This window comes from Gossypium hirsutum, chromosome A04 (assembly GCF_007990345.1).
Source record: "Gossypium hirsutum isolate 1008001.06 chromosome A04, Gossypium_hirsutum_v2.1, whole genome shotgun sequence".
In the NCBI taxonomy this organism is placed as follows: Eukaryota; Viridiplantae; Streptophyta; class Magnoliopsida; order Malvales; family Malvaceae; genus Gossypium; species Gossypium hirsutum.
The window spans coordinates 53585011-53607354 of record NC_053427.1 but is presented as its reverse complement, the minus strand read 5'-3'; positions in this window follow the sequence as shown (position 1 = coordinate 53607354).

The following is a 22344-nucleotide window of genomic DNA, read 5'->3' as shown; positions in this document are numbered from 1 at the left end:
TAATTTTCAGTTATAGTAGAAGTTTAAAATTTTTTGAAAATCAAGTTGGTTTGTGATATTTATAGAAACATAACTTTTTTCCAAGCTTTTCTAATAGCACAATGTCTTGTAAGCCTTTCTAGTAAGACTGGAAACAATTGATTGATTACCTTAAGTTGTAACTATCAAGGAGAATGATAGCAACCAACCTTAGTCAAATTTCTCATCGAAAATTAACTTTTTGATTTTTTTTTAAATATAGAAACTTAGTTTTGAATATTATTATTTTTATCTTTTCCTTGAGATAAATTATATTATATTTTAAGAAATTTTCTAACAAGCGTGGAATAACTAGCATCGTTGTTTCACTTAATATCACTTCCGGAGCAACAACTCTTATTTTGAATAGTTGTTCAGAACAATTATTGTTCCAGAATAGCTATCTAGATAGATATGTTCAGAACAGCGTTTTAGTTAACACAACTATCATTTAGAGTAGTTGTTATTTGATAACAACTAAAGTTTAGAACAACTCTTGTTTAGAATAACAAAGTTTTAGGAACAACTATGTTTAGAACAATCATTGTTTAGAACAATTTGTATTTTGAGCAATTGTGTTTTTCTAGAAGAGTCATTATTCACAACAAGTTTTACCAAGAACATCACCACATAAAAACTCTTATTTGGAACCACCTTTACATTGGAAATAACTCATGTTTAGAAAAAGTTAAAATAACTATTATTCAAGAACAACTCTTATCCAAGAACAACCATTGTCTTATGTTTTAAGATATGTTTCGTGAAAGATGTTTCACATGATATTGTTCCACCAAAGTAAAAGAAGGGGAAGTAACCTCAGAAAATGGCAGAGTTCTTAGGTTATCCTTACTTTTGGGATGTTTTGGAGGGCTTGGCTTGGTTGATTAGATATGGAGCTATTTAAGAGTTCTCCTCTTAACGTATTCTAGTAACATTGAGTATTTTTCCCTCCTTTTAGAAACATAATGAATTCTTCTTCACTATTCACCATGACCAACAAAACTTTTCACTATCCCTTATTAATCATTAATGTAATTATAACTGAAAAATATCTATAATTACTCTCATTAATTACCAGTTTTGTAACTCTTATTCTTGAAATTATAAATAGCAGTCTTTCATAACTAGTGAACTGACTTTTTAGCATTTTTATCATTTTTAACTCTCAAAGGATTCTCTATGGAATTCTCTGAACTTACTTCTTTGTTAAGCTTGATTATTAGCCATATTTCCCATTTTGCACCTTATTGACCACCACCTGCCGTTGCACTCAGAGTTTATCTATTCCAGTCTTCCTTTCTACCGTTTTCAGGTACATCTTATTTACTTGTGTGCAACACTTCCTCTCTATATCAAAAGAACCCTCTACATTTTGGAGAACACTGATGTGAGCTAATCTTCTTCTTGTTTATTTGAGTTAATTTTGACTATTAGATTGTCTTCCTTAGTTTTATTTAATTTAGACTATTCTTTATATAATTTTAATTTGTCTTTTCATACTATAATTTTAGATTATTACTGTTTAGCCATGTTAGTGTAGAAAAGTGAATTTTAGTTTAATTCAACCTCCATTGGGTACAATCCTCAGAATACTTCCCAGAGTGTTTCATTGTAACATATTACTATATTACAATTTCACCTATATGCTTGCGAACACCACTACTTTATTCAATAACTTTTTGTTGTAGTATTTCTAGTCCAAACGTTCGTACGTCTAGCGGTGGTCAAGTTGTTGGCGCTGTTGCCGGGGAGGTTTCGACATTAAATTGAATTTTTAATTTTCTAAAATTAATAAGATAAATTGGAAAATTTAGAATTATAGATACAATTTTTATTTTTATTCTATTTGATTTTAGGTTATTAATTTTAGTTTTATTTCTCTGATTTTATTGCATGACTTAAAGCAGAACCATTCCAATTGAGCCAAATCCTGAGCTAGAGAGATTTTTAAGACAAACCCGTTAGCAAATGGAAAACAACCCACCTGTGATAATTGTTCACCTTAGGAGAATCCACTATTTGATAATCCACTTGAACCACCAGCACAAATCTGAGGAAAACCCCTAAAGGCTCGACAGGAAAGGACGTTGCGTGAATATGCACTACCCTCTTCAGATACGGTCTGAGGCAATATCGAGAGGCAAACAATTAACGGCAATAATTTTGAAATCAAGATGACTACCATATAGTTCATTCAAAACACTATACAATTTCGGGGCAATATGATGGAAAACCTTAAACAACACTTAAAGCGGTTCCTTCAACTTTGTGTTACATTTAAGTATAATGGGGTCACCGATGACGTTATTTGTCTTCAGTTGTTCCCCTTTCCATTGTGTGATAACGCATATGATTGGCTTGATTCACAGGAACCATGTTCCATTACTATATGGGATGAACTAGAGAGAATGTTTTTACATAAATTATTTCCAATTAATAGAACCATCCAGCTAAGAGGCGATATCATTAATTCAAGCAAATCGAGGGTGAGAACCTATTTAAGGCATGGGAATGTTTTAAATCATTGCTAAGGATGTGTCCCCACCATGGACTGTAAGAGTGGCTGCAGTTACAAATATTTTACAATGGTTTGGATGGAAATTTGAGATCTAGATAAGATGGTGCATTTGGAAGGTCCTTCATGAATAGCAACTATGAGCAAACCTATCAATTAATTGACGACATGGCTATGAACTCGTACATGTGGCCCAATAAGTGATTTTCATATAACCATAGCCATTGACGACTAAAGCAGTCAAAGAAGAAGATAAATATCAACAAATATTGGAAAACCTATACCACTTAAAGACCGTCGTCAAACCATCCATGAATGATATTGCTTGAAGCTGTGTGTCGTACTCTGAGAGCTAGCCAAAAGAGTTGACCTATTAGGGAAATACGGGCATAAATCCATATTCGAACACTTATAACCTCGACTCAAAGGACCATCCTAATTTGAAGTGGAAAGGCAATCAAGGAGGTGGAAACACAATGCAAAATCTTCCATATCAACCTCCATATCTACAAAGATCTCAAAAAAGACCCATAGGAAATGACCATGTTGGATGTGGTTAAAGATTGGATCGAATCGAAGGAGAGATGTAGTTGATAAGGTTTGACATTTAACAAGTAAAGTTTGAATGCACCCAAACCCGTGCCAATATGGCCAAATTAAAAGAATAAGTGCACATTATACTGAGTGTGTTGAATAAAATGAGAAGGCAAATGGGCACACACATTCCAAGTAACACAGAAAATAATCCCCAGAAGGATGGAAGAATATGTGAATTCTATTGCACTCCGCTAGGGTAAGACTCTTGTAAACCTAAGTATACCCATTTAAAAGAAGGATGATTTGAACAATATTGTCAACGAACCCCTTGACGAGTACAAGTCTGTAAAGAAAACAGAGAAAGTAGTCAAATCGGTAGCTAAACTGGAGATTGTGGAACATTCAAAGTATGCCTTAAAGCACATACTATTTCCATCGAGGTTGGAGGACAAACGATGAAGGGAAGAAGAGGAATTTGTATGATTTTTGAATTTATTTAAATCCCTTAACGTCAATTTTCCATTTTTTCAATTAATTGATAAATACAAAAATATGCAAAATACTTAAAAGAAATTATGTCTAGGCATAAGAAATTAAAAAAGGGTGAGCAAATTAATATTGACGCCTCCTGTAGTGTAGTAATTGCCAGAAAAATACCCCCAAAATTAAAAGATCAAGATAGTTTTCACAATTCCTATAGGGATAAAGGATAAACATTTTAGTAAGGCCCTTTGCAATTTAGGGGCTAGTATTAATTTGATTCTCTTGTTTACTTACATGAAACTCGAATTGAGGGAATTAAAAAACACATCAATAACACTGGAATTAGCTGATAGGCTTTATTATATCTTTTGATTTTTTTGACTTTGATATCGAAGAGAATCAAGATATTTTTATTCTGTTGGGTAGGCCATTTTTGGAAACTTCTAGATTAACCATCTATATCAAGAAAAATGAATTAGCTATGAAAATTGATGGAGAGATAAAGGTGTTTAAATGGGGCCATGATTCCCAAAATGAGGAATTAGGAAATCAATTAGGGGAGATGCCACACCCAATTTAATTTAAACCCATGAATTTGGAATGATTAGGGTTAAATTGAATAAGATTGTAATATGACAGTATCTATAAAAAAATCAAGAAAAGTTAGAAATGAAATTGAGCATGGTTGAAATCTAAGTCTAGTTTGGTTGGATTACAACAAGCTAGTTTGTTAGTGGGAGACAACATGATTGTTAATGGATGATTTTTAAACGATTGAAGACCATGCATGAGGGACTATAAATGGTTCAGAAGTGAATCCTTAGGTGAATTCCTTTTAATTTTGTTTCACTCTTTCTCCTTCTTCATTTTCCTTGGTATCTCCAAGGAAGCAAAGCTTATGGAAAGCTTTCCATGGAACGATGATGGTGAAGATTTAGTCAAAAAAGTAGAAAATCTGGGGAGCTAGTAAGGTTCTAAGCCCTTTAGTGTATGTAAGATTTAGGAAACAACATTAAAGGATTTCAGAATAATTTTAGGGGTTCTACTTGTTTCTAGATAATTAAGTTTTAAATGAGAATTCTGAGTTTAATTCATGATTTTGAGTTGTCGAGCTTAGCTTCCAGGAGAACAAAATCTCTAGCATTCTAAAAAGCTAAGTGGAGGAAGAGGCAATGAGGCGTTAGGTGAGCTTCTGTACTCCATTCCTAGAATGCTAAGTACATTTCAAATCAAATAGGTACATGCGTATCCGCCATTTTAGTTCAGTATGCATGAATTAACTGTGATTCCATGGTACTTCATCCATGAAATGCATGAGTTGCATGATTATAGTGGTAGTATGAAAAAGGGAATTAACGACGGGTTAGACGAAGTTACAAATGGGAAAAAGGGTGGTTCTGTTAGATACCACCATACGGTATTGCTGTGAGTAAATCGTGATGTGCGAAGCTATGGGCCTTCTGGAGGGGACCTACAATGTTTGAGCATCAAGGTTAGGAATGTCGTAATGGAGGAATAAGCAAAGGTGTAGAAAAATTGGTATTCCATTTTGATTTCACCATTTGGGATTGCTGGGAGAAAAACATGATGTGCGAAGCTTCGGGCCTTGCAGAGGGACACTTTCATGTTTGAGCATCAAGGTAGATACGAGATGAATTGACGTCGACTGTTATAAGGTTCAATAAATCAACACTACGACGATGATCAGTAGGCTTTTTAGGGTGACATCGCAACAATAGTAAGGTCCTTTTGGACAACATGTCTAAGAGGTTTAAACTGTAATACCATAGCCTGGTTATGGTAACCAATAAGGTCCACCAGGATAATAAACATGGGGTAGTCCATTGAGACAGTAAACGCGAAGTAAATCGGGGTGTAAGACCACAACTCGACTTCTGCAACCAATAGAGTCCATCAAGACATTAAATTTGGGTAGGTCATCAAGACAATAATTATGGGAGATTACGCATGGGGAAAAGAGTTAGAAGGAAAAATACAAGTATTGGCGAACAACTTTTGAGTAATTTGCTGACCCAGGCAAAGGTAGTAGAAAGGGTGTAACACCCCTTACCCGTATCCGTCGCCGGAACAGGGTACGAGGTATTAACAAATTATAGTATATACTATTAAATAAAACCCAACAAAAATATGGCGTGCAATTTGATCATGAATCATTATAACATATGCCATTAACAATACAAACCAATTTCAAAGGCTTCGTACAAAATGATTAGTTTGATACTATAATTAGTATTTTAAACCTAGACAATTATGACACGTAACAAAATAACTAAGTCTGCTATATATGCCATATTTCAAAATGTTGAGTTCAAATACCAAGAGTACTGATAGTGCGGGCGGATCTTCAATGATCTCTAACTCCTGTGCTAGCTGGATGACACTATAAGACAAAGGAGAGAAAAGAAAGTAAGCTTATAGCTTAGTAAGTAAGTATATAAATAACAAATAAGGAATATAATATGTTTACAACATAATTCAATTATATCATATTTTTAATTTTACTATTTACTCCGATTTGATCAAGCTGTCCCTCCTGCGTCATGATCACTAAATAAATCATAACTCGAGTTATGAAACTTGAAATTTAGATCCGTAAAATTTACCTGAATCTAGACTCATAAAAATTCTTATTAATTTTTTTCTAGAAGTTTTGGTTTAGCCAATTAGTACAGCTTATTAGTTAAAGTTTCCCCTGTTACACAGCTCAACTGATCTAACCTCTGTTCAGTATGAATTGAATTTCTCTCAGTACACAATTCAAATAACCATGAAACCTATTTCATTTAAATATAGAATCAATAAGGAATTTATACATATAAACTATATTTCTTAATTCGTTTTGTAAAATTTTTAATGATTTTTCAAAGTTGGAACAGGGGATCACATAGTCATCCTGAGCAAGTCACACACAATTGTAAATATCTCAAAATATAGAATTATTTTGCTTTCTCTATTCCTTTTATATGAAAATAGACTCATTAAGATTTAATTTCACATCTCATTCAACCTCTAATTAAATTCCTTATATTTTTGGTGATTTTTCAAAGTCATATCACTGCTACTATCCAAAATAGTTTTAATGCAAATTTCTCTCTTTCACACATTCTTTGTACTAACCTCATTTTAACTTATATATATATCAAAAATCATTTTCACCACATTTCATACATCACAAGTATAGACCCATGACTACAATGTCACCACAAAGCCATCCCATTGAACAATTCGGATTAATCCTCGATACTTGATGGTTTCAGCACACAGCCCCACCATCATATTTCATTTAATTCGGCTCTCTTGTACACATGGTGAACACTTAGTACCACTCATGCGACCTAGCCGATTTGTCTCGTAGCTCTCTTGTCTACATGGTGTCCTTCACTTGGAATCACGCATGCGACTTAGCTACATTTATCTCTCACGTAGCTCTCTTGTCTACATGGGATACATCCCGTATCACACATGTGACCTAGCTACTACATAGTATCTCGTAGCTTTCTTGTACACATGATGTGCACTCAGCACCATATATGTGACCTAGCTACGCTCCCTCTATTTTATTCGATCTTTCCTAATGTTCAACCGGGATCTCTCTCTCTATTACTTATTTCCATTCTTCCAATAGTCGATTTATACTTCAACATCAGCTAGTATATATATATAATAGGCTGAAATATAAGAATGTAAATGAAATTAATGTATTATTTACATACAAACTTACCTCGGTGCAAAATATGGGAATTTTGCAATTTAGTCCAAAACTTTCTCCTTCCCCCGTTCGAGGTCGATTCCATGCCTTTCTTGATCTATAACAACATATTTAGCTCATTTAACACTCGAACTATTTATTTTAATCCAAAAATCACATTATAAAAAAATTACATTTTTGCCCCCTAACTTTTACAAAATTATGATTTTGCCCCAAGGCTCGGAAATTTAATTTCAGCCCTTATTCTGATGTTTAATGACCTACTGATCATTTTTCTCTTCTATGGCAATATCAAATTCTCACTCTAACACATAGTTATGAACAATAGGTATTTTTATCGATTATGCCGTTTTGCTCGTTTTCGTTAAAAATCGCTTAGAAAAGATCGTTCTCCTAACTTCAAACATTCATATTCTACCATCAAACAACAAAATACATGCCTATCATTCATGGGTAAATTTTTAAACATAAACCCTAACTCGAAATAATGGTAGAAATAGGTAAACCGAGCTACGATGATTTAAAAAATGTGAAGAACATTAAAAACGAGGCTTGAAATCACTTACTATGAAGCTTGAAAGTTGAAGGAACCCTAGCTATGGAGGAGAGCAAATTTCGGCAGCAACTAGTGAAGATGATGACCAATTTTGTGTTATTTTTCCCATTTTATTTCATTTAATATGCAAATGACCAAAATGCCCTTACTACTAAACTTTCCAAAAATTCCCTCCATGTCCAACTTTTGTCCATAACTTAGGAATGGGTCAAATTTCTATTTAAGACCTCCTATTTAATATCCCAAAGCAATTTCATACTAAAAACTTCTAAAACACGAGTTTTACAATTTATTCAGTTTGGTCCCTAATCTCAACTTAAGCGCTCAATGCATAGAATTTCATCATGAAAATTTCACGAAATCATGAAATCATATCATAAACCCCAAAATAATTATAAAAAAATTATTTCTATCTCAAATTTGTGGTCACAAAACCACTATTCCGATTAGGCCCTAATTCGGGTTGTCACAAAGGGGAGCAATTCGCCCAAAATAGCGATCGTGAAAACTGGTAAGGCAGTAGAGCTGAAACTCAACAGGAGTAAGACATAGGAAATGATGATTCAGTAACATCTTGTATTTAGGCAAGAGAAGAGGATCTATCCACAAGTCGTGGTTAAGGATCCACCATTAAGAGCTGCTAGAGAGCCACTGGGGAGGGTAAACAAAGTGACAAATATGTCTGTCAAGAGTAGTCCTCCTTAAGGGGGATCATAATGTGAAATAACCACCAAATGGTTCGTTTTGTAGGTATAACACTCGTAACCCATATCCATCACTAGAATAGGGTTATAAAGCATTACCATAAAATCGTAACTTTAAATATTCAATTTTAAACATTTCATAAATCATAGCACAATTCATTCAAACACATGCATATCATCCCTTATTCAAGCCATCGAGGCCTTAGAAACACTTTAGAAACAATTCGAGACTAAATCAAAAACATTTAAAACTTTATGGAAAAAGATAGAAAATTTCACACTATAGGGCTCAAACGGCTGAGACACACGCCCGTGTCTTAGGCCGTGTAACATTTGAAATAGGGACACAAGGCCATGTCCCAGCCAGTGTTTGTGCCCGTATAACTCTCTAACTTAGGTCCACGGCCAAGCCACACGCCCGTGTGCCAGGCCATGTAACACTCGAAATGGCTTTACACGCCCATGTGCCAGGCCGTGTGTTAGGCCATGTAACTTTCAAAAAGCAACCTTAAAAACCTACAAGAGACACACGGCTGTGTCGTATGGCCGTGTCTCACACATGGCTGAGACACACACCTGTGTTTTAGGCCACGTGGACAAGAAATTGGCCAAAATCAAGCCATTTCTTTCACCCATTTCAAGCATGTACCTTCAAGCCATTTGCACCATTCACTAAAACATCAAAACATACCAAATTATGCATAAAATGACCAATTCAAATGACCATAATCCATCCAACCAATATGCCATATAGGCATCTCAATCACAATCAAACTAATATAATTAAACTTATGCATATTTGATCATATATCATTCAACCAGATTTACCTTATTTCCATCTCAATTGTACCATACTTAACCACATTGCACATACTTCATTCACATACCAAATTGGTGATTCCAACATGCATCAACTTAACCATAAAAACACCAACCGTCAAGGCATCAAAGTGCCAAAGGCACACCAACCATAGTAACACTTATAGATACCAAAACAACAACTAGATCATTTATACAGAAGTCCACCTATAAATGCCATTATAACCTTGACTAAAACATTAGAATCTACCGATATAATTGCTGGATAGTGTGATAGGTCTCCGACAAGCTTTCAAACTGATCGAGCTTCTGTAATCTGTAAAGTAAGAGAAAGATGACTACGTAAGCAATAAATTCTTAGTAAGCTCGTATAAAATTTAAACATAACATTCTATTTCAATAATGAACTTTATAACGTAAATATAAACCTATACTAAAGTCACAAGATTTATCAAACCATAATCATCAACTCACAAATGAATAAGTCCATCAACACCACATGTACTTATAATTTCTAGAATAGTAGAATTTTATAAGACTTTAAACCCTTCCATTTAATTTCCATTGTATTTACTTACTTTAGCTTAAATAACAACATCAATTAACTAATTAGTATATTTGTTCATGAACTACGTATATCCATCCATAGCATACTTAAATTTCTCACATATAAGTTCATCATTCAACTCATCAATCCTTTTTCATCATATTACATATCTCAACTTTGAACTTACCATTTCATTACCTTTTCTTACATGTTTTATTTGCATAATGCAAGACATAAATAGAAACATCAACCACATGATAAACAATTTCATTAGAAAATACATACTTTGGTTCTTACCCCCCTTTCATGAACATAAACGTATTTTCCTTGGATACTTAACATAATACAATCCAACCAATAGCTTGGCACAAACCTAAGCATCATCAATAACAAATGTTAGTGCATAAATTCATAATTCACTTGAATAACATCAGATAAGTCATTAAACATGAATAACCTCACTTGAAATCATCAATTCCATGCACATAGACATACTTTCATTTAGCATTTCTTTTTCATTCCTTTTCATAGTTTTCATGATATAAGTCTTTTGAATACTTACCGTTCCTTCCTTTTTCATGCCTGTTGAGCCATTTAGAATAATATCAGATACACAAGATTTGACAGCCCGATTTAGACCCTAATCAAAACGGTGGTTTCAGGACCATGAATCTGAGTCAGAAAAATATTTAAATATTATTTTCCATGTTTATTATATGTGAATTTTCATGTGTGAAAGTTTCATAGGAAATTGATCATTTGTGTGCTTAATTTAATAATAGGACTTAATCGCGTAAAATAAAAATTTGATGGTTATTTTTAAAAGGGCCAAATTGTTGTTGTCTTTCTTATATGAGGTATTTATATTGTAAATTTCCCATGATAATATGCATTGAACGATAGTGGCCTTATTATATCATGGTTTATTATTTTATTACAAAGGTTATTTAGGTAAAATGGTTAATATAATAAGTTATAATAAAACATAAAGTTAAAAATAAGCTTTCATAATACATAGTTCTTTCCGAAACTAAAGAAAAGAAAAATAAATAGACAAAGCTTAGGTTCGGTCATTCTCAAGCTTGAATCAAGGTATGTAACTAGCTCGGTTTTTGATAATTTTTACGTTTTTGAGATCGTTGCTTCGAATACTATCCGAACCACGCTAGAATTTCTGATTTTGATGAATGTTTTGAGTTATGCCATTGATGAATATTTGTGTTTTGTGATGTTTGATGATGAAATATTAAAGATATGTTTTAGATTAACATGTTTTGTATTGGAGTTTTTGATGATTTTGAGTAAATAGGACTAAATTGTAAAAATAATAAATTGAGGGACTAAAATGTGAAATAAATGAAATATATGGACTAGTATGAGTATAAGGAATATTCATCCTAACTATGTTGTTGTGAGTTTGTGCATATTTTGTGTTTTATGCAATAGGGACTAAATTGTAAAATATGTGAAATATCAAGGGTAAAAGTGTAATTTGCCCATTTGTGTGTTTTTGGATGAATTTGGTTGAATATTTGGTTTAATAAGTTTAATTTATATTAATTTAGATCAAGAAAAGAGAAAATCGAATTTAGATCAGGGGAAAATAAAGTTGTCGACTAGCCGATCCGTACCGATTTTTCATCGTCCGAGGTAAGTCTTTAAGCAATTAAACATCATCTATTTTGAATGTAAAATGGTTTATATGATGATTCAAAATTTATAGATTTATAGTAGAGTTAGCTGAATATGATTAAGCATGGAAATAATGTAATTGAGCTTAATTTGAGTGAGTTACAACATTTGAAAGTCCGTATAAACTATATGGCATAACTGGAATTTTTGATATATGAATTGGTTATGAGACAACTTCATAATAGTGATATTTGGGCTTTGAGCCTAGCAAGCCTTATGCTGGTGAATTAAATAGGGCTTTATGCCTAGCAGGCTTATTGCCGGTGTATAAAATCAAACTTTGAGTTTAGCAGACCTTGTGCCGGTGTGAGATACAGGCGTATGCCTAGCAGGCTTTATGCTAGTGATTTATTATAAGTTTATGCCTAAAAGACTTCATACTGATGTGGTATTTGAGTAAGGAAATCAAGCTAAATGGCCAGGTATGAATTAACTTGTTACTTATGTGAGATAAGGTAAGTAAGTACTTTGAATATTGGTGTTAAATCATGTGTGATAGTAATGAAAAATATATGTGAGATTAGTATGTGCATTCGGCCTTGTGACTAAGTAATTTGAACATCAATGAAATGATTCTTCACTATGGCCATATGTGTGACCATCTTTATTTGGCCATATAGGTAATATACATATGTGATGTTATATATGATCTTGTGTATTCGACCAAATAAGTGATGTTTGTATATGAAGTTAAATCTTGTCTTGTGAGCTCGTGTAAATGAGTAGAAGTATATCTGAATGTGTAATGATATTTGACTTTGAAAGTTGAGTGAAAATTTGTAAAATTTTAACCTTATAAGTATTCGGCCAAAGTGATAGTTATGTTAAACATGTGTGGTTATAGAATGTTTAAGTTGAGACTAAATATGGCATTGATATAGTAAATTGGTTCAGTTTAAATTTAAGGAGTTGACTATATTATTGAGTTGTTATTTGCTTATGTCTTACTAAGCTATGATAGCTTACTCTGTGTGTACTTGTTTACTTTGTTTTATAAATTTTAGATTCACGTTACAAGCTCGGGGATCGTCAGCAAAGTTCATCACACTATCTATTGCTTCAGCATTTAAATTGTTAAACTTGAATTATGGCATGTATAGACTGGGACATATTTTTGAAATAATGGATTTTGGTTGTGTAAACTTAAAGCCATGCGAAAGTGGCTTAGTTCCTAAGTTTGGTTTTGATTATGTCTTGGTTATGGTTTAGTCTATCCGGCTTAATATTTTATGTTATAATATGCATTGTATATGTGTTTAGTGATGTATGCGTTGGTAATGGCTTGATAATGGTCATGACTTATATTTTTATATAAGCATGTTAGTTGGTTCGGATAAATTTTTGTATAGCTAGAAATAAGATATGAAATTGATAGTTGTGCTTGATACATGATTGTATTCGAACGGGATTAAGGTAATAGCATTTGGTCATGAGATGGATAGTATGAATAATGTTCATGAGCTAATTGTGTTTTGGTATTTAAGAAAAAATATATATATTGGTTTGGTTGATGTAGTAGTGAATTAATTTTTATAAGATAAAAATGTTTGCTATAAGAAGATTAGTATAATGACAATGGATAAGTATGCATAGGTAATTGAACATGGCTTATTAGATGTGAGTTTAAATGTTTATACATGTACATATACGTGTTTATATTATGATTGTTATGAAATATGTATGGTTGTAGAGATCATTTGATTAAGTTACGAGTGTCGATGTGATTTATATTATTTAATGATAAATCATGATTAATACTCAATTGAATATTGTATATACATGAGAATATGACTTGTGTAGAAGTGCAGAGTTGTGTTTTTGTCTAGTAATCCTCTGGGCCCTAATCCGGTGATGGATATGGGTTAGGGGTGTTACACCAGAAAGCTCACACAAAGTGTGCTAAACATATGGTCAAAACCATTCCTTTTCATCATTTCTCACTCGAGTCATAAATGGGTCTACTCGCACAAGCTGATGGTCAGAATGTAGCTACACGATGCCGCTCACACAAGCTGACGAGTATCCGCAACAAATGCCAAAACTTGGCCTTCGGTAGGACATTTAGGACCAGCATTCGAAACATGGTAACCTAGGTTTGCTCACACAAGTTGACGGTCAGAATGTAAGCTACACGATGCTGCTCACACAAGCTAATGACTATCCGCAACAAATGCTGGACCTCAGCCATCGATAGAACATTCAGGACCAGTGCTGGATCATGAAAACCCTAATGACATGTCATTTGTATCTTATACAATCCTAAAGTTTAAACGGGGCTCGATAGTCGCCAATTCATTATAATGTGGACATAATCATATTTATTGATCCATTTACATTGAAAACAACACATTAAAAATTTAATTTAATCAACATTTAAGTGTTTATAGTTCATACGAACTTACTTGACTAAATTGCAGAAATGTCAAAGTAAAGGGCTATTTCTTAATTTTTCCTTCTCCTTGATTTTCAACTCGTTCTTGATCTAAATTAACAATTTCCTTAAATTCATTAATTTAGGCAGAAAAATCACTTCATTTTATGCAATTTAGTCCTTTTTGATATTTTTACAAAATTACCCTCAACTTTACATTTTTGTTCAATTTGGTCCTTATGTCCCAATCATGCAAATAAACACATTTTATTGAAAATTCATACCAGCCGTATGTTTCTAGCATCCAATACAGCCCAATTTTGTAACAATTTCACATCAAGTCCTTGTATTTTTACTATTTCTACAATTTAATCCGTAATTATTAAATTCATCAAAATCACTTAATAAAATACTTATAAATAACAACTAATACCTCAAATTCATCATTTAACATCTAAAATCATAATGATTCATCAATCGTAACATTCAAAATCTTTAACAGTTTCAAAAACAAAGGTACGAGTTAGTTGAACCTAGTTGCAACAATTTCAAAAATATAAAAATTACTAAAAATGGGTAAGAATTACTTACCATGCATGAATTGAAGCGTGGCTGAACCTTGGTTCTTCTTGTCATGGTGTTTCAGTGATGAACATATCAAGTCAAGAAGAAAACCTTTTGTTTTCTTATTTTATTAACTTTTTATTCTTTATTTTATCTTTATCTTTTAATAATAATATTATAACATATAAAACACATAAATTTAAAAGAAAATAAAGTGTTAACCGTCCACCAACTTAATAATGGGTAACTTACCCATTAAGGCCATCCAATTATAATTATTTAATCAATTAATACCTTTAAACTTATAGCGATTGACTTTTTTAACTTTTACGACTTAGTCCTTTTTGCTTAATTAACTAACGAAACATAAAAATTTCTTAACGAAACTTTAATACAACCTTAATAACACTCCTTAATCATTTATAAAAATATTTACGGCTCGTTTTATAGAAATAAGGTCCTAATACCTCATTTTCTAAAACCACTTAACTATTAGGGTCTTACCACTTGAACTTCATTAATTATTCGAATAACATAAATTACCATGTCAAAAACCATTTTAAAACCATATTTGACTTGTAAATATTAAAAAAAAATATTTACGAACTTACTCGTCAAATTTGTTGCCACAAAACCACTGTCTTTGACACCACTGAAAAATGGGTTGTTACACATTACTTAAAATAAATCGTAAACCCAAATAGTCATTCAGTCGACAACTTATTGGATATTGTGGGCCAAGCGCCATCCTAGGATATGGACGTGTTACATTGATAAGCATGGTATCACGATTAAGGCAGATCATAAGTAATACAACCCCTAGTCATCAAAGGGAATGTTAGTAAGTCCTTTAGGATAAGGGTAAGAAAAGAGAGTTCTCAATGGACTAAATATGTTTAGTAAGATCGCCAACGTGCATGGTTCTTTCTTATAAGCCTCATGAGTAGAATATCAACATATCCTCCAATGTGTAGGGTCAAGTGCGAATCTGCCAAGATAGCATGGCATTTAGAAATCATAAATCCCTTTTGTCGGGACACAGGTTCGCCTAGTAACATAAGGGTATTAGAGGACAAACTACTTTTAAAGAACGGTGAAAGGTGTATGAAGTCCTCCTATCCAGATGAGATGATAAAATCTGAGTAAAAACAATGAGTTAAATTATTTTATATTCTTTTAAAATTTTACCCTAATAATGAAAGGGACGAATTTTTCAATTTAGTAGAGAAGAAACTCACTAAGTTCTTGTGAAGTTACAAGAGTTTGACTTGTGGTTACAGGACTTGTGTGCCAAGGAACTCGAGGAGGGACTTAGCCAGGTTGAGAAAATTCAAGGAATTATACATTGGTACGGTGTCATGCACATAGGAAGGGGGTACTAGAAGAGGCTTTGCCTCAGAGTTCATTACGTTGTAATTATGAAGTTCTCTTATAGTCTAAAATTGAGATAGTGTACTTTTGATGTAGAATGAGTATCTCTGTTGTAAGACTTCTATTTAAATAAATAAGTAATACAGTTTGATTTTAAAATAATGAGAACAAATCTTGTACGAGCTCGGTTTGGTTGTGATTCTCCGTACCCGGGTTCAACGAAAGGGTTGTGTAAGGGTGTTACAAATTTAGTGATATCAAAGTATGTTTTAGTCAGTCCTCTAGACATAGGAATTCAAAAAACTACCCCTTATGTTGGAACATATGTGTTGATTGTCCATATATTCACCTAAATTGGCAGGAACAAATGAGAGAACGAATAGGGAGAAAGACATAAAGTAAGGATAGCTAGATACACTAATTGAAAAAGTACAAGTCCTAGAGAAAAGAAAATTTAATTAAAGAAGAGATACAAAAAGTAAAGTATCATTATCTGCCGAGGGAATTGCTACCTTAAGGGAGTCTTTACTACCTTTTAGCTAAGTCTTTTGAAAGGAATGAAGATGATGATGATTGATTTTTGGAAATGAGGAAGTTATTGAATTTCTTACATCATTCTCCTCATAGAAGCTTGGGGAGAATAAGTGTCGAACTCGAGGGCGGCATCAGTATGTCTCCAAATAGAGTTGTGTGGTTCACATCAAAAGAACCCATAGCAACAGAAAACTTAGTCACAAAATAAAAATTTGGCAATCTAGTCCCTTGTGTCAGTTTATGATGGGGATTAGACAAGAAATATGAGGAGAAAGGTACACTTGGGCACTATACTCGACATTGCTGTATACTCCTCAAGACTGAAGAAACTCCCTATCTTGAAAGTGTACCTTTTCATCCGGGTATAGCTCCCACCAGCCCTTTTTCTTTCAGTAACCCATAAAGGGTTTGAGTTTAGGTCTCCAAGTAGAAGGGAAAAGGTCAGCCCTAGGCCTGGTGGACAGACTTCTATTAATCTAAGGAGTTGTACACATCGTTTTTCTCCAAAATAGGTACCCTTTTTAGTGTAACCCGCTTCACTTTACTTCCACTTTAAAAGGTAGTCAAGGATTTCTTTTCCACCCTGTCGATAGTGAAAGAAAGCCACTATGGTTGTTAAAGAAGGAAGTTGAATCCCTAGTAGGAATGAGATGAGGAGATGAACAATGTTGATGTGGTCTCCCCACAATGTTATAGAGGAAGTTGCAATGAGCGGGATCCCGATGAGGAATGGGGAGGTTGAAGAGAGGAACTTCTCTTGTTCTTGAGGTAGACCCTTGCCTTGTTTGGATCGAATGAAGTAGAAATGTATAATCTCTAGTGATAAAACATCTCCTCCAATGGAAGATAAGGTAGTTACTAGCGTCACCCAGATGACCTTTTCCTTGATCCATGTCGAGAACAAAAGTAAGATGGGGAAAACATATTTCTTGGGGTACTAAGTAAACCACCGTGTGGTATCTGGTGGGTGGGTCCCTGTGAATCAAGAACCTTCACTGTACTTATGCCTTTTATGGAGAATTACCATTAGGCAGGCAAGAAAGGTAGAGAACTAAGAATTTATTTTGAAGATTTTTACGTTGAGAATAGTCGAGGAACTACACCACTAGGATGTAACTAGATAAGTAAGAAGAAGAGAAGTGAGAAGAAATAGGAGGACTGGACAAGCTAAAGGCCTGTAGGCTTATAAAATTTCCCCTTAGCATTCTGGTTTATTTATAACCAAAGGAGAGCATGGGGAGTTATGGAAAAAAATTAATGAATGGTAAGGCACCGTTCAAATCCATCCATCCATGTAGGACACATATTGACATTGAGAGGATGAAAAATCCTTTAAGATTCCCAAGGTAAGATTGTTTGTCAACTTTTACCCATTATGGTGTAGCCCTCATGAAAGTGGGACTAGTCATAGGCCTGTTTCATGATAGCCTTATTCAAGTAGGACTGATAAGCCATGGTTACTATTGGAATAGAACTCCAAAATCAGAGTAGTAGCTCTTGTATTTCACCAAAAAGGAAATAAAAATGTTTCGTGAGTGATTAGTTGCCCTATGATAGGATAGGAGTTGACCATTAAATGGGCAGGGTTGGTGTATAAACGAATCTAGAAATTGTGGGATTATCCACGAAAATTAGAGATGATAAGATGTTAGTCAGGTGATGGTTGCTTTAGGGCAATCACCAAATAGATAGCGAATAAAAGTTATGTGTAACGCCCCCACACCCGAGACCGTCGCCGGAGTCGAGTATGAGGTGTTACTAAGCTTAATTTAACATTTTTAGAACTCTGGATTATTTGTTTCTACATTCACAGCTTTTAAGCTACTTGCGTCACAGTCACAAGAAAAATCATATCTCGAGTTATGAAACTCGAAATCAAGATCCATAAATTTTTCCTGAATCTAGACTCATATACCTATCTAATATTTTTTTTATAAAATTTTTGGTTGGGCCAATTAGTACAGTTTATTAGTTAAAGTTACCCCTGTTTCAGGACTTGACTGGTCTGACCTCTACTTACTACGAACCACTTTTCTCTCTGAAAAAAATTCATATGACTATGATGTTTGTTTCTAATAAAACTAGACTCAATAAGGATTCTGAGGATATAAAATACACCACCTAAATATATCTTTACAATTTATGGTGAATTTATAAAGTAGTAAAAGGGGATTCAGAAACTGCTATGACCCTGTTTCACTAAAATTCAAATATCTTCTAACATATAATTCCTTTACCTGTTTCATTTGTTTCATGTGAAACTAGACATAATAAGATTCAATTTTATATGTAGTAAATCACCAAATTCAATTGCTATGATTTTTAGTAAATTTTCAAACTCGCGTCAGTGTTGCTGCAGTATTCTGTTTATGGCAAATTTCATCCCTCTTATGAGTTTTTATGCACTAAGTATCTTAATAATTTTCCTTAACATCAAACATAATCTAAACTTACCATTTTCATAATTTATCATTATCAAATATTTTCTCAACCATTCTGTCACCATATCATAAAATCATTTACAAAAAATAAGTATATTGCTATACATGCCATACTTAAATTTACAAGCCATTTACCAAAAATCTTCCTGATAGTGTGACTGAGCCTTCGACCTATCCCGACTCCTGAACTGGCTTGTCCAAAACTACAATGAGTAAGAAGGAGGGAGTAAGCATAAATGCTTAGTAAGTTCATATGTAAATAATAAATAACATAACAAACAATCAAACTAATCAACATTAGCATATATCATCAACACACTTATCACATTTTTTAATCATATTTCATCATCTTATTACCTTATCGTGGTTGTAATCAACACTCAACCCGATGGTTAAATACATACCTGTCCAAAATATCCATTTCTCATCACTTACCAATACGTCTCTTTTCATCTCGAGTATTCCTCCATTTGAGTAAAACTTTACCCGTTGAACACATTGGAATATAATTCGGATACATGGATAATTTGCATATAAGTGCCACATATTCAATCAAGCAATCATGTAACCCGCCCATAAGCGAACTCGGACTCAAATCAATGAGCTCGGGTGTTCGTATCCATAAGTGAACTCGGACTCAACTCAACGAGTTCGGATGCCTAGTTACATCTCACGAACTCGGACTCAACTCAACGAGTTCGGATGCTCAACCATCCTAGTGACATGTCACTTGTATCCTAATCTATTCCTAAGGTTCAAACGGGATTTTTCTCGAACACTTATCCTTGCCGTCTTCCGTAGAATGCCGAAATCAATACTCTGTAACAATTAAATTTAACAAGTAGCTCACATAATTTACATATTATTTGAATTAACCACAAAGCATACATTTCATAATGAAATTCAGCATAACACATAATTAATATCAATAACTTAAAAATAACAATTATGCTACATTATTTACACATGAACTTACCTTGGTACCAAAATACAAAGATTTTGCAATTTAGTCCACAATCTTTTCTTTTCCTCGATTGAGGTCGATTCCACGTCTTTCTTGATCTAAAATAACACATTTAGCTCATTTAATACTCACATTATCAAATTAATCCTTAACTCAAATTTTGGCAAAATTACAATTTTGGCCCTAAACTTTTGCATATTTACATTTTTGCCCCTAGGCTCGGGATTAAACTTTATTCCTTATTCTTATGTTTTACAACATATTGATCACTTTTCTCTTCTATGGCAACATCAAATTCTCACTCTAACATGTACTTGTGACTATTAGGTATTTTTACCGATTAAGCCATTTTACTCGTTTTTGCTTAAAATCGAGTAGTACAAGTTGTCTAACATAATTTAAAACCCCATATTCTATCATAAAACATCAAAATACACAAATTTCACCTATGGGTATTTTTCCAAATATAAACCCTAGGTTGAATTATTGCTAACATAAGCTTAATCGAGCTACCGGAATTCCAAAAACGTAAAGAACATTAAAAACGGGGCTTGGAATCACTTACTATGGAGCTTGGAAGCTTGAAACAAACCCTACCTATGGAGAACCCTTGAAATTTCAGCCTAATGAAGAAGATGGACGAAAATTGGCTTTTAATTTTGTTTTTAATTCATTTTAATAACTAAATGACCAAAATACCCTTACTACTAAACTTTCCAAAAATTCCTTCCATGTCCTAATTTTGTCCATGAACTTAAAATTGGTCAAATTGCTATTTAAGACCTCCTCATTGATATTCCAAAACAATTTCATACTAAAAACTTCTAGAATGCAAGGTTTGGAACTTATTCGATTTAGTCCCTACTTTCAATTTAAGCACTTTAGGCATAGAATTTCATCACGAAATTTTCACACAATCATGCAATCATATCATAATCATAAAAATAATTATAAAATAATTATTTCTATCTCTGATTTGTGGTCACGAAACCACTATTCCGATTAGGCCCTAATTCGGGATATTACAACTCTCCCCCCTTTAAGGATTTTCGTCCTCGAAAATCTTACCTGTAAACAGATGTGGGTATTGATTTCTCATAGTTTCTTCGGATTCCCATGTAGCTTCTTCTACTCCATGCCTTTCCCACAACAGCTTCACAAGTGCAACATTTTTATTCCTTAGTTGTTTGACCTCTCGAGCTAAAATCTTAATCGGTTCTTCTTCGTAGGTCATATTTGGTTGTAGTTCAATTTCTGTCGGTGAAACTACATGTGAAGGATCCGAACGATACCGACGTAACATAGATACGTGGAACACATCATGAATCTTCTCTAATTCAGGTGGTAATGCTAGCCGATATGCTACCGGTCCAACTTTTTCAATTACTTCATACGGCCCAATAAAACGCGGACTTAATTTGCCCTTCCGTCCAAATCTAAGGACTTTCTTCTACGGAGACACCTTTAAAAATACTTTATCACCAACTTGAAATTCAATGTCCTTTAGTTTTAGATCTGCATAAGATTTTTGTCTATCTGAAGCAGCTTTCAAACAATCTCGAATTACTTTCACTTTTTCTTCAGTTTCTTTTATTAGATCAACTCCATAAATCTGATTTTCCTTGAGTTCAGTCCAATACAATGGCGTTCGACACTTACGACCATATAATGCTTCATAAGGTTCCATTTTTAAGCTCGTCTGATAACTATTGTTGTAAGCAAATTCTACCAGCGGCAAATATCTTTCCCATCTTCCTTGAAATTTCAATACACAACATCTAAGCATATCTTCAAGAATCTGAATTACTCTCTCTGATTGTCCATCAGTTTGTGGATGAAAAGCAGTACTGAAATTTAACTTTGTACCTAACGCGTCTTGCAACTTTTGCCAAAACCGCGAGGTAAACCTCTGATCTCTATCTGAAATAATCGACAATGGTATTCCGTGTAATCTAACAATTTCTCTAATATACAGTTCAGCCAACTTGTTAAGAGAATAATCCGTACGTACCGGGATAAAATGAGCCGACTTAGTTAATTTGTCAACTATTACCCAGATGGCATCTTTCTTTCCTGGAGTCAATGGCAATCCTGAAACAAAATCCATAGTAATCCGATCCCATTTCCATTCAGGAACCATAATAGGCTGAAGTAATCCCGAAGGCACTTGGTGTTCAGCTTTCACCTGTTGACAAATTAAGCATTTGGACACAAACTCTGATATATCTCTTTTCATTCCATTCCACCAATACATTTTCTTCAAGTCATTATACACTTTCGTACTACCCGGATGAATCGAGAAATAACCACTATGTGCTTCCTGTAGGATCTTTTGAATCAATTCCTCATTCTTCGGTACACAAATCCGATCTTTAAACATTAAGCACCCATCAGAACCAATTTTGAAATATGACTCTGTATCAACTTCACACTATTTTCTCTTGGCTTGCAAATCTTGATCATCTTTCTGAGCTTCAGAAATCCCTTGCAAAAACATT